The sequence below is a fragment of the Oryctolagus cuniculus genome, chromosome 9 (genome assembly GCF_964237555.1).
Source record: "Oryctolagus cuniculus chromosome 9, mOryCun1.1, whole genome shotgun sequence".
Taxonomy (NCBI): Eukaryota; Metazoa; Chordata; class Mammalia; order Lagomorpha; family Leporidae; genus Oryctolagus; species Oryctolagus cuniculus.
The window spans coordinates 33649383-33663820 of record NC_091440.1 but is presented as its reverse complement, the minus strand read 5'-3'; the positions used below and the strand labels follow the sequence as shown (position 1 = coordinate 33663820).

The 14438-nt window shown below is 39.4% G+C and overlaps 1 long non-coding RNA gene across 1 annotated transcript in view; it reads right to left on the bottom strand.

Moving 5' to 3' along the window:
* The window catches only part of LOC127492110 (uncharacterized), a 165750-nt gene that overhangs the window by 150305 nt on the left and 1007 nt on the right, over positions 1-14438 (bottom strand). The window lies entirely within an intron of this gene.

Sequence of the window (14438 nt, the reverse complement as noted above, 5' to 3'; positions counted from 1 at the left end):
GCCAGACATGGGATGACTTCCTTAGCATCTCAGTCCCACACGTAAGGACAATCCAAGGAAGAATGATAACAAATTGTAGACCACTGGTTTGTGTTTATCTGAATTCTTTCAGCAGGGAATACCAGTATCTTAGATTAGTGAACATTATTTATTTTGCTTTTGTTCCTGAGCTACATGCACCTGATTGTTTCTGCATTTTCTGCATTATAAAATTGAAGGAAAACCAGGTCTGGGGCTGAATATTTTCAATCAAATCAGTGACAAGGTGACTGGTACCAAGCTCATTTCACTTAAGACTCAAATTGGGGTCCCTGACGAGAAAGACCAGTTTTTTATCCGTAAGTTAAAGAAAGCATTTCTTATTTCTATTGAACAACCAGGAAAGGAAAGCTTGTGCAACAATCGGAAGAGCACTGCAAATATCAGGGTTACCAAGAGTCACCCAGAAACCTGTAAAGTAATTTAAAGTAGTGATAGAACAAGTAACATAGTGTGCTTCTATTGATGCAGTAAACCTTAACCCCTGAACCCAACTTGTACTTGCAGTGAGAAGTCAGAAAAACTGTTTCTAGTTGATCTACCAAAGAAATTTCCTATAGTTTGGGAAAGATGTTGATGGTTTTGTCATTTAAATTATCGATAAAGCACTAAAATATGTGACTCTACTGAAATTCTCTCTCCAGAAAGAAAGTGGAAAATTCTTTTTTATTGTCCAGAATTCTTTTATTTTTGTTTTTAACACTAATTATGCCATGAATTCATAGGGAACGGGTTGCAGCAGCTCAGGCTCCTTTCCACAGGTTCTGACAAAGTGGAGTTGGACCCAAGTACCTTTCTCTTTGGCTTCCTTCTTTTCCTCTTCATTTTCCTTCACACATTTCAGAAACTATCTCAGCATTTAGAGTGCTTAATATGCTCAATAAACACATTAATTCTCTCTTGGCAAGAATCTTGCCCCTAACTTGTCTGTTTATAACAATGCCAACAACATGCTGGGTCACACTGTAGATTCCTCCAGTTCTGCATGGTCACATTTATGAGGCTTTCCTCTTTGAACAGTATCCATGTCCTTGATGTTTACAATATCACCTCTCTTGTAAATGCACATGTATGCAGCCAAAGGAACAACTCCATTTTTCCTAAAAGGCCTGGAAAACTTGTATCAGGTGCCTTTCTTCTTTCCCTTTCTGTTCATCATCTTTGCTAATTACTGGAAGATGGCGGTTCTTGCCAAAAGGCTAGAAAAAAAAATTTTTTTTTTTGACAGACAGTTAGTGAGAGAGAGAGAGACAGAGAGAAAGGTCTTCCTTCCGTTGGTTTACTCCCCAAATGGCTGCTACGGCTGGCGCTGTGCCAATCCAAAGCCAGGAGCCAGATGCTTCCTCCTGGTCTCCCATGCGGGTGCAGGGCCCAAGCACTTGGGCCATCCTCCACTGCCTTCCCGGGCCACAGCAGAGAGCTGGACTGGAAGAGGAGCAACCAGGACAGAATCTGGCACCCCAACTGGGACTAGAACCTGGGGTGCCAGCGCTGCAGGAAGAGGATTAGCCAAGTGAGCCGCGGCGCCAGCCTGGAAAATTTTTTAAATAAATTATTTTATGGTGATAAGTGGGTCAAGAAAACATTGTACTGTGAGATTTAAATACATCAAAGATATGTAAAGATACCAGAGTTATGATTTCCTCAATTCTCTGCAAGGTAAACAAGCAATTCCAAATCTGGATTTATTTAGAAACAAAATTTTTAAATATCACCTACCTAAAATTATAGTGAGCAGCTACCTTGGAAGTAGGATTAAGACAAGATTAAATTCAATGGTTTAAAAGTGAGTAAAGATGAAGCATGATACTTTGCATCATTAACAGTATAACACATGCACATAGAGATACTAAAACAGCTAAAAAGGCAAGGACAAAATTAAACAGTAATGATGATTTATAGTAAGATACTCTGAGACATGACAGAAGTCTCAATACACCAAAAGGAAAATCTTGTTTGCTCAAATTATTTGTTTCTTCTGTCTAATGAATGTAATTCTAATATACAAGTGATAACACTGGCATTTCTTTGAAATGTTGATTCAGTTTAATTATGAAAATCACCAAGGTATTTTCTAGCTGCTGCATCACTCCCTGTACTAAGATTAATCACATCAACATCATTCATTTAATCTTCAAAGAGGAAGCAGTTGTCCACAAAAGCCTTCAAATAGCTTCATTAGTGCAATTTTTCAGTCTCAAACACTTAGCTGGCAGCATATGATTGAGAGTAAGGTCATTATATTCATCTATTTCCTAATCTAATTTTTTAATATTTCTATATTTAATGTAGAAATGTGTGGAGTTGTTCCCCTTTCTTTGTTTGGCAAACAAATAAAAATAGGAAGAAAATATGGGTTTTGATTATCAAACATTGGGTCACACTATGTCGTCAAGTTATGAAATTTAATGCACAGGCCCAAAGATGGTTCATTTCCCCTTTTGGGGTTTGTTTAATGTAAAAAGGATTGGATCCAGAAACATATTTTCTTACCTCCTGTAGACAAAGAAAAACTTGGAGCAAGAGAGACATTTCCTTATTTCAGAAACTAGACTTAAAACTGTCATTGCAATTAAATTCCTTTGGTGTTTTAAAATGCAAGATAGATTTTATATTTAGAAACAGAAATCATCAACTTCACTTATATTTCTCCACTAATACCCACTTCAAGCATTCCTTCCATTAAAAGCATTAATTGTCCCTTCCCTCATTGGAAACCAATAGGTGTCAGAGTCCCATAAAATAATACTATAGATATTTGATGCACTGATCAAATCATAATAACAAATATTGAAAATCACTCAGTTGCAATCAAAAACATTCTCAGAGAGACTCTGCACAGCCTGGCACCTGTGGGGTAGAGTGGTAGAGTCATCTATAATTATCGTACCTACACCAAGGGTTATAAAATGTGTCAGAAAGTAAAATTTGCTGAGGCCAGTTACCAAGAAGCAAAACTTGCTAACTGGCACATTAAACATTGCATCTTATAAAGGAATGATTTATTTGACTTTTGACTGGTCCACTTGCAGAAATCATTACATTGCAATATTCAGTGACTGTGCAAAGGAGAAAGAAAGGATAAATCATGCAGAGACATTCTCAAGTTAATAGCTAGAGACTATAAGAGAATAATGCCAAATTTTAAAAGACAAGATCTGCCTGTGATGGCATAAATAATGTGGTATATGTGCAAGTCAGGAAAAGGGATCAGGGCTTTTGGTCATGAAAACTGTCTAACCAATTGCAATAATATTATGAAATTGCACAAATTTTTGTTTCCACAAATTCTGTTAAAAATCATCATATTTATAACCTTTTATAAACTGTTTTAAAATTAATTATGAGGTGTTTTTCTGAAACCGCACTCTAATTGACATAATTTTAAGATAAACTATAAATGAGAGTGCCTGATCTTTGAAAAGGTCAGAGTTTCCATTTGTCCACCTTCATGAGAAATCATCAGAGTAAAATGGGACTGTATGAGAGAGAAGAAGAAAGTACATTACTTACATGTGATCAATATGATAATCAGAAAAAATTTCTGTATTTTTTAATTCAAGTATATATGAAGTTTTAATATCTACTTTATGTAGAACTGTGTTAGACAGGAAATACAAAAATAGAAAAGAAAATCTCTTCTCTTGAGAAGACTTCACTATTTCGATAAGACAGAAGCACAAGTATGTCATTACACTGGATGCCAATGTAAGATAAGTGATGAGAGAGATAAAGAACACGCCTCACAGGTCACAAGCAGATTGTTCCCAGCTGGAAAACCATGGAAGGCTTCACAGCATAAGGACATCTGAACTTCACAAGATGGGTACTATGTAGAAAGGTCACCATTGAGGAAGGAAAGATTCAACCTTACAGTTTGAAATATTCCACCTACCCTCTCCAATATTTCATGCATTTATATCTTCTGCAGGGAATAATAAAAGTTTTTTTTTTATTTTAGAAACAGCAAGAGAATTATCTTATCGAAATAAATTGAAGAAAGTTCAGTACTCATTTCAGTCTACTTTTTAAAAAAGTGAACCTAAAAATACTCATTTTAATGGTTAATGCCAGACATATAATCCAGATAGATATAAAAACTAATAATAAAGCTGAGCAAGTATACTTAATTATACTATGAAATACATATTATGTTTGCTTTTCATGAAAGAAAGTAAGTTTATTTATATTCCTATAAAATCTGGCTGAAAACCTATTTAAACCTTTTAATCACATAGTTTTGTTAACTTTTTATTGTTTCTATATAATTTTTGTACTGCCTGTCTGGAGTTTAAAGTGGAAATTTCATTGTGGATATAGGGGAAAACCCATCAAAATATCTGCAGTAAAATAGGAATTCACTTTATTATTTAATAAAAGTAGAAATTAAAAAAAACAATTAGTAGAGCTCAAAGAATTCATCTAACTTGGAAACAACCCTGATTTGCTTCTGGTAATTTCAATTATCATCTTAAAAGTAAGCAACCCTGTTTTGAAGTACCTGAGAATATTGGGAAATCAACAAACTAAAATGTCCCAGGAATGCGTTTCCTGTTTGCAAGCATACAAAGGATAAATAAAGGTAGCCTGACAAAATATGAAGAGTTCAGGAAACAAAAATGATTTTATATAAGACCTAATCCAAGTCCCATCCTAAGTTTCTCAATATGTCTTACTAATATAAGAGGATGTATTGGCTATTTTAGTTCTGCAAGTAACTGAAAAGCCTCCTTCACAGAACTCTAAGGAGCTTAGAATCACCTTTCTGACCATCTTTCCTGTCTTCTATATATCCTCATAAAATATTTACTGTTCTTCTGAATGACCACTCTGATTATCCTTAGACTCCTTTCAGATTCCCTGATGATGTCATGGAAATGTTAAACCCATTATGCTAAGTTAGGACCTCCATCTGCAGTGACCTCTTGGCACAAGCTTCGAGGACAGCATGATATTTTTACATAAAAGTTAGTCTTCATTCAAATCCTCCAGGTCTGATCCTGAAAAAACACTGACAGCTCAATCAACCCTAATAAATACTTAACTAGGTTCATGGAAAAAAAAATAATAATACAATTCTGCCATAAAATCCATTACACATTTACAACTGAGTCATAAAAATATCTGTTAAATGCACAATTATTTTACATTTTTATTGGAAAATAAGCATTTATCCTCATTTGCAGGTTTAACCCAAAGGTGCTACATGACATTCTTTTTCATTAAGCTATTAGGGAGTGACAAGTGACAGTGCCCAACTCTAATTATCTTTAATGTAGTGTTTCAAATTGATCATGCATAATGCAATTACAAATCATAATTAAATTAATTTATATTGATTTAAGGTTTTATAAGTTGTTAATAACTACAGTACAGTACATCTATTTCCATAACCTAACATTAATATTTTCAAGCTGTCAGAGCACTTCCTCCTTTTCATTCCAGTTTTGTTCTCATTAAAAAGTTCACAAACTTCTAACTACTTCATGCAGGTAGAAGTTAACTTCAAAAACCTACGTGGTAGAAGTTTCAGTATTTAAATAAGGTTTCTAACACACTTGCACACTCAGGGTCATCTAAGTTTAAAAATCATCCACCTCAGAAGCAGCTTGTCCTCCCCTGCCTCCCCGCCATTCATGCCTCCTTGGCTGCCTCGCTGGCTGGTCGTACATTCCTTGCACACAACACTAAGTTCTCAACACCTATTTTGAAAGATTGACCAATTCAGGTACACCGTGGAAATGTAGAATTCCCCCCCTCAACATTACTGAGAGGTGGAGAAGGGTCTGGCACCCAAGGAGAAGCCGAAGCAGTCTTTGCCCAGCTAACAAAGCCTGCAGAGCTGGGTCTCCACAGATTGCCCCTTCTCTCCTCACCCTACCCATATCAGGGCCAGCAGTTCCTTCATCAGTCTCCCCATCTGAAGACCACGCGAACAATCAACAAATGGACACACAGTCCTGCAAAATCCAAGACCAACTCCTCCCTCCTCTTTCTCTCAAGAACTGAAGGGAAGTTGAGGGCAAGCTGCGGGTGAGATAAGAGGGCAAGATAGACTCAGGGCTGAAAGCCCTAATACTATCACTCAGTTGGTCGGACCGGTGTTGCCGTAAAGAATCATTCCCATAACCCCGAAAACCTGAAGTGTAGGTCCAGCTGGGACCCACTGTATAACCCTGAGACAGAACTTGGTCCTTCCCTACCCTTAAACCCTGGAACTGGGAGAAGGGCTGTGTGGACCGTCGTCCTAACATGCAAGGGTAGGCTCAAGAGTTGAAAACATTTTTTTAAATCTTCTCAGCTCCTCCCTGCATACATTAAACACCTTAAGGTTCTTAGAGGGGAAACATGAAAATGAAGTAATCAGATTCCGAAAGGCCAACTTGGAAATGGAACTGCCATGTTTATCAGAAAGGCTCAAAAACAAGGATTGCAGGGCCACCCGGACCCCACCAAAACAGCTTCGGGGTTAAGGGAGGCTCAGCCACAAGCACCTACTAGGGCGCCCACGCGGGGAGCAAGTAGAGGCCCGAAGTCCGCCGAATGCCCCAAGTCACGGGGACGCGCGCCCACTTGGCTGTTCACTAGCGCCCCCTGTAGGTCTTAGGAAGAAGGGAACCCGTGCCCGAGCGCATCAGGAGCACCTGCCCGCCAGTCCCTTCGGGGAGCCCCTCCTCCAGGAGCATGGCTAACCATGGGACCCAAGGCATCCTCGCCGCTGCCCCTGAGCCCTGCGCCTTGGAGACAGAGCCCGGCGCAGGGATGGCGCTCCCGGGAACCGAGACGCAGGAGTGCGGAGTTGCGTGGGGAGAATCCCACGACCTCACCACCTCTCCGCCAGCCATCACACGACCGAAAATCAGAGGACTCTGCGATCCCAAACATGAACAGTGGAGAGAGTTCAAGGGAAAATGCACGGACACCCAAACTCACTCGGTGCTGGCTCAGGGCTGCGAGGGGCAGTCAAGGTCGGGTGGGGGACTCAGGAGCCCTCCCTGTAGGGGCCGCCTTTGCTCTGAAATCTCTTTTTGCACCTGGGCAGGCTCCATCGGGACGGCTTTGGATTCAGGCAAGCTAGACCAACACTTGCTGCACTCGTCCCGTAGTTGTGGAATGGTTATGCACACGCACACACACAAACGCACACTCGGCGCCCCGCAAGAAAGCAGAGGGGTCCAGAACTCCGCGGAGCTGCCAGCGCCTAGTTCGCCTCCACGCGCATTGCGCAGTCCACTTTCTTCCCAGCCGACCCGACCGACCGGCGGCGGGCCTGAGCCCTCGCCACGCCCACGGAGAACCACAGCGCTGGCTGCGTGGTGCCCAGCCCCCCGAGGCCCAGGGTCTCCCAGACAGCTTTAACGGGCACTAAAGGGCTGTTTTCCAGCCCGGTTCTGGAAGCGTCCCTTTCCATCCGCGCACTCTGCCAGGACAGATGGGATGGTGTCTCCCTCTTCCCAACCCTACAGAGAAAAACCTCGTGTGGACCGCTTTTTTTTTTTTTTTTTTTTCCGCTGTGACCAAAGATTTCCGAAAGATTATTGAGTTATGAAGGGTTCTTTGAACTAAAAAGATTCCCAATGAAGGGGCAGAAGAGGGACAGCTGAAAAATTCCGATTTCCAGGCATTGTAGCTACACAGGAGGATACATTAATCTAATCACTTTTAACACATTATTTTCCTTAACCAAAAATATCCAGAAATGATGGTAAGGATTCCTCTGCACTTAAGTCACAGCTTGGCAGTCCAGGGGATATTGCAGCTCTGAGACTGGAAATGCCAGTCATGAATTCCGTATGAACTGAGTTTGGATAATGAAAATGAAGCCCTACCCACCTTAGTTTGGGGGTGCCTATCACCAAGAAACCTATTTTAGAATTTGGGGGGGGGACTCCCTGGTTTTCATAGTCTCCCAATTAAGAGTAACTTACTATTTGCTTGAAAAGGTGGGTTGAGGTTTTGTGGGATTTTTTTTTTTTTTGGCCTTTTTTTTCTTTTTTTGGCATCAGTATGTGTAACTAGCAATCCAGGTTGTTAAGTTTCCAAGCAGGAATCAGCTTAAAATGCATAGATTCTATTATATGTACAATTTAATCACAAGGTATTTAAAATAGACATTTCCATCTAAAATCCAATCAGAAATCAACCCAGTTCCTCTAGGCATTAGATGATCATCTCGATTTTGCATTTGTAAACTGGGAGAAATAAATGTGACTTGTGGATACCAAGAGGTCAAGTGCGGCTGCTCAAATATTTTTCTTACAAAATGACGGATTTATTAGACAAATAAGTAGCCCGGCTGATGCAAAACCCCCAGTGATTGAATTTTGACGTTAAGTCAACAACAACTCGAACTACATCAGTGCTTCAAGATTTAGTTATGATGGTAGAGATTACTGAACAAATAAGAGCCAGAAATGAATACAGATTTCAGAGGATCTGCCCCTGGCACCCTCTTTTTGACATTCTCCTCCATATGCTTCTCCTATTCACACTGTATTATAATTAAAGGACTTGCTTATGCCTTGCAATTGGAAAAGAACTTTAAAATAATTAGGCATATTTCTCTGTTTAAAAAAAGGACAGGCTCAGGGAGAAATCCAATTGTGTTTCATAATAAATTCCTTCGTGGCCTGAAAGTCACCCACCATTAGAAGGCAGGGAGTATACAGTGAGTGGTTTTCTTTCATTTTTTTTTTTAAGATCTTATTTTCATTAGAAGTTTTGAAGACCTCTTCTTCCCCCTCCCATGCCCATCCTATAAAACACAGCTTTCTAAAAGATTTGAGGACTTGAGCCACTTTAGTATCCAACTGGTGGGTCAAAATTCACTGCTAAATAATTAAGCTGCCTGTAGAATTTTAGGAATATTTAGATTTCACCTCTCCCATTCAATGGCTGCCCCCCAATAATCCCTCAGAGCTCTGTCCACGGTCCTGAAAACCTTACTTGAATCTTGGGGGAAGGGAGGGCATCACTCATGCAGGCTTTGGAAGAATCACTTGAAAGGAGGTCTAAATAATTGAGACTACATTTAAACATAAAGCAGTTCATTTCTCGTTTTTTTATGGAGAAAGAGACTAATCTGATCCTAGGGTGAATATCTGCTTTTTATTTATTCTATGTGTGATTTCCTTATTGTAGTGGAATAGTGACTCAATTTCCATTTCAGTCTTATAGATCCAGCCAGAATCCATTCCTTTTACTTTCTCCTTCTCTGTTCCATGATTTTCAGCTGCAGCTTGATTCCTCTTAGTTTATGGAACTGCTTATTTTTCCAGGCCAAATCCACATCTGATTTTAAGCCTCTGTCTGATCAAAGGCTTGAGACAATTTCTCTTTATAGCTAGAAATGTGTTTTCTGGGTATCTAGGCACAGGCTGCTAGAGCTATAAACTGGTACCAGATTTTTATCCAAGATTTTATGTAAATACAATACTAATCCCACTCTGCAAAAATAAGTTGACCATCAGGCAGGGCTTCCCTCCTTGTTGGCCATGTATTAGGGTCCCCCTCATTGGCACAGATGCCTTCCTCTTGCTAGGTTTTGAATCATCTATTGTGTTAATTGTTCCATTGGTAAGTAAACCCGGAAACCCAAAATTGCTAACCTTGAAACAGCAACAGAATCCACTAAGTAGGAAGGACTGTTTCATAATTATTTTTGCCATGCCCTAGGATTAGATAACTAATTGTACAATGAAGCTCTTATACTATGGAGGAGGAATTTAGGGAGGGAAGGGTGGTTCTCTTTTCTTCTTTCCTTTAAAATACTGAATGGTATCTTCAATACAGCAATAATTCTGTTTACAGTTTGCCCAAATTTGTTTCTGGATTTATATTTCAATATGCTCTTTAGGATGCAAAATTCCTGTCAAATTAAAGAGTGCTCATGTCTTGCCCGCTTCCAGCAAATCACTTGCAGCACCTAATAAATCCAGCGGGGGTTCCTTCCATGGCCTGATGCTGCTGAAATCATTATTGTCCTGCCTTGTTTCATGTCAGAGGCCTCTTCGTCTCATCTGTCATGAAACCAATTTCACTTTATTTACATCCATTTGCTAGTTTAATTACTGTGCTGATGAATAGCCTGAAGGAATTAAGTTACGAGTCTTTGGAAACCCAAAGCGACAGATATATGGGCTACCTTTTAACTACAGGGAAAGAAATGAAGGCTAGTGGCATGTACCAAAATTTAAAGATAATACGTGTTCCTCCCTATTCAGCTACTCTTGAAATTCAGGATGATGATTTCTTTATGGATTCATCATCTCCTAGGTGAAATTTAAGGCTTTAGAATTCCTCATATTTGTAGGCTGACTGCAGTTCACCAATACAATGAAATGCTTTTTTTTAACTAGGAGTTACAGATGATTTTCCAATCAAACCAAATAATCTCTAGTAGTGACACTTTAAATTAAAGGCACCTACCAGTATTAACCTTCCCCTGTAGCTGAGAACTTCACTTCTATATAAAGACAGATAGGTTTGAGAAAATGAAAAAACATTTAATACAGTCAATCTATTGTGCAGTACAAAGCACTCCACTTTCATACTATAAATATTGTAGATTTCATTATATAATTTTATTTCTTATAATTGAGCATAATTTCTCAATTACCTTCTATAATGTGTTTTTAAGTCATAAATAAGAACATTCTGCTGTGCTATCTCTCCTTTCTGTGTCCAGTATAATAGAGTACTATGGTCTATGTTAATGACAGAGAGCTTTTAGTGTGAGTGAATACTAAGCTCTCAAATATGTATAAGCAGTGAATCATTTGCATATATATTTTTCAACCTAAGATCAATAAACTTTTTAGTCATTCCATTATCTTATAAATCTAACTACTACAGCATAAAATTACTAATCATGACAATAATAAAAAAGAATTTTCTAGGATATTTTCCCAAATTCTATCATTAATTATAGATTTAAAAACAAAGTTGGTAATCTAGAAATTGTCTGCATGTGGCCCATTCTCACTCACTGCCAGTTAAAACAATTAAGTAAATATGCCAAAACTGATGTTTTATTTTCTATTTTGTCTAGTCCCAGGTAGCATGACACATGAAAAGAATGTAATTTTCAAACCTAAGTACCTGTTTTCCTTTCATTCTTTCTGAAACAGATTCTGACATTTAAAAAATCTATACTTTCATTATTTCCCTAGAAATGATGAGTTTGAGGCATATGACATACATATTCATCACTTCAAGAAAAATTTAAATATTTTTCATACAGATTTAGTATACTCCCTCAGTTACAGCATCTTCATACTGAGTATATAATTACTCCTCGAATTGTGCCAGCTTTCTTATCTAGTTATCTAATTGAAAAGTATTTTTAAACATTCAAAGGCAAGAGATATTTCTATACAAAGCAGAAATGAGAAAGATTGTGGTTTTAAATGTCTTCTCATTTCCTCTCATCCTATCAGAAAGAAATAACTTTTTTCATCCTGTTTCACTGGTCAAAAAGCCAGCTTAAAAGAAGGAACAAAAATGTAAACATTTTCTGTTTACTAGCAGAACCAAAAGTGGCAAAAACTCTACTGTCCCTGCACATATATTCCAATAAATTATGTATTCATTACAAATTCCCCAGGCACCTCCTCCATGCCTCTTTGCACCCCCTAAATACACATTTTCCCTATCCCCCCTCACGACTTTTAATAAAGCTCATCTACTAAACAGCATAGCAACAACTTTTTTTTTTTGTACCGAGATAGTCTTGGCTATAAATTTTTGCAATAAAGGAAACCTAAACAGGATACTCCAGGTAAAATTCCTTCTTATTTCAATAGAACCAGACCCTATGCTAATTCTTTAGCACACATGTATGAACAGCGTTTAACTTGACAGAAAGGGAATCTGTACTACTGGGTCTTCTTTAATATTTTTATGCATTTTTAAATAAAAGAAATGAACATGAAGGGGGTTTAACATGCTTCCTCTTTCCCTCTCCCCCTCCCCCATCTCTCTCATTCTCCCCCTTTGGAAGACTCTCTCCTCCCTCTCCAGCTCTTTTTGATTAATAGATCCATGTGGCTAACGGCCTGACATATGGTGTGCGAAGCAGCTTGAGATAGTACCTTAGGCATCCCCTACGGCCATTAACATATTAGGGGCTTATGTGCAGTCAGACAGTCAGACCTCATCTAGAGCCAGCATTTTCAGAAAAGCTGCACCCCAGAGCTGTTTGATAGAGAGTTTCAATAATGCACCACTCTCCGATTTTAAGGGAGTTGCTCTGGTGTGAAACACTGGGACAGAATTGGAACAAAGTTTAGAAATAAGATTCAGTTACACTGGACAACAGAAAAAAAAATGTGCTTCAGGTCTGTTTGTATATGGATATGCACGTGGAGGCACAGCTTTAAGCTCACAAATGCTCACCAGCTCTCGAGTATCATCAGTAAACAGGCAACGTCAGCTGCCTGGATTTATTTTGTTTAAAGATTCATTTTGCTTAAAGTCTTCTTTATACCTAGAATACTAGCAGTACAGTAACAGTACAGTTACCGATAGGAATTCTTCAAAAGCAAGACCAAAACAGTTAGAAGAGACACTACTCTGAAGCATGGAGCTTGATTTTCTTTCCTAGTAGAAACACTTTAAAATCTGTGAGCCATAAAACAAGAATGGATGCGATCATATTTTAATAACATTTGCAGATCAGAACCCCATAGAGGCAACAAATCTTATTGTACAAAATCTAAAAGTTTACAAACAAAAACGTCTTTACAACAACTCTGAAGGGTGGCTAAAAGTCTCTACGATGCACATGTGTTTACATTTTAAAAATTGTTTTTGGTGAAGGAGATATATTCAAAATCAAAGCATACGTGCCACTTGAAGCTTACTTAATTCACTTTAAGCTCATAACTTGAAATTCGCTTTGCCCAGGCTCTTCTTCCAGCCTCCCGCTGATAAACCACTGTACCCCTTTTGAACTGTACTCGGGCTGTTTGCTTGGCAAATAAATGCTGTTCCGCCCTATTAAACCTTTTAGGTGGTTTCATCTTCGGATTTCTCAAATACAGAGCTAATAAGGAGGTGCTTTGAAGCTGTTTTACTTTCAAACTATGGCCCTGAGGCGTTAAAAACGCGCAAAAGGTAACTAGGAAAAGTAAATTGCCACGAGCAAGGCGCACCTCCCACCCCTTTCAAAACCGCTCTGACCCTCTGCGGTGCACTGCGTGGTGGCCAAATATCGCCCCGTTCCTGTGCAGAGCTGCGACCCGTTGGCAGCCCCTGGGGTTCTGAACCGGTGCCACACCACCAACGGGGTGAGGAAAGAGTAGGCACTTTTAAGTTTAAACGCCCAGTCTCTTGGGGCAGGGGAAAGACGGGAGGTAGAGATCCAAAAGCTTTCCCAAAGTTTATTCTAGACAAACTGGTATGAAGTGGAAGGTAAAGATTCGGATTCTGCAACTTCTTTCAGCAGCAAGAAAACTTTTACATGAAGCGTGGCGGTGGTGCCCGAGTCTGCTCTTAGGCGCTGGGGAGGATTTCAAACCTCGGGTTCAAATTACACCTTGGAGGAAAGACTCTGGCTCAAATGCGTGCCTCAGATACACCTGATCCTCACACCCTCCGCGCGCACGCACACACATCACACACGCGCGCGCGCGCGCGCCACACCTTGGCTTAATACGGGCGCAGGAAGCAATTGAAACGTATCCGTTTTATTTAAAACTGAACAAAGGCGTCACTGACTCATTTAGGTCCATTTCCAGAAGAAATGCAAGCCCTCGGGAAATACCTCTGCCCAGAGTCCAGTGGATCCTATCTGCCTTTCCAAATGCATGAATTTCCATTGCTAACTCATAAAACACGTTTTAAAATTGCGCAAAGTGCAGAGCGGTAGAGCGCCAGTGCCAACCTCAGAGGTCCTTGTCACAGCTAGCTTCTCTTTCTTTCATCGCAACCCTTTCTCAAAGTCGCATAAGTGGTCAAAATTAACATAAATCATTATTAGTTATTAGAATTTGCTCTAAATTACATTGTGTATATCGCACCAGCCCCATCTGCCGCCCCTGCTCTCACAGCAATAGATTGCAGATAAAATAAATGTCCTTACCCCATTAGAAGGTTCCTGTCTCTGTAGCCAAAAGCCAAACAAAAGCAATAAATACCGGGCTTTTTCTCTCCACTATTCAGCTGTGACTCTTTTCATCAGCTCTTCCCCTAGAAAAGCTCAATAGCTGCCCGAAAATATTGCATTTTATATCAGCAAAGGGCGATTAATATTGCATTAACTGTATTTAACATTTTTTAAGCGCGAGTAATCTACAATGAGTTAGTTTCTGTTGGTAAGTACAGGGGGTATCAGAACTACTGCAGACCACGGAAGATATCCGTGTGAACGTATTATTTGCTTCACACCGTGCATTTAT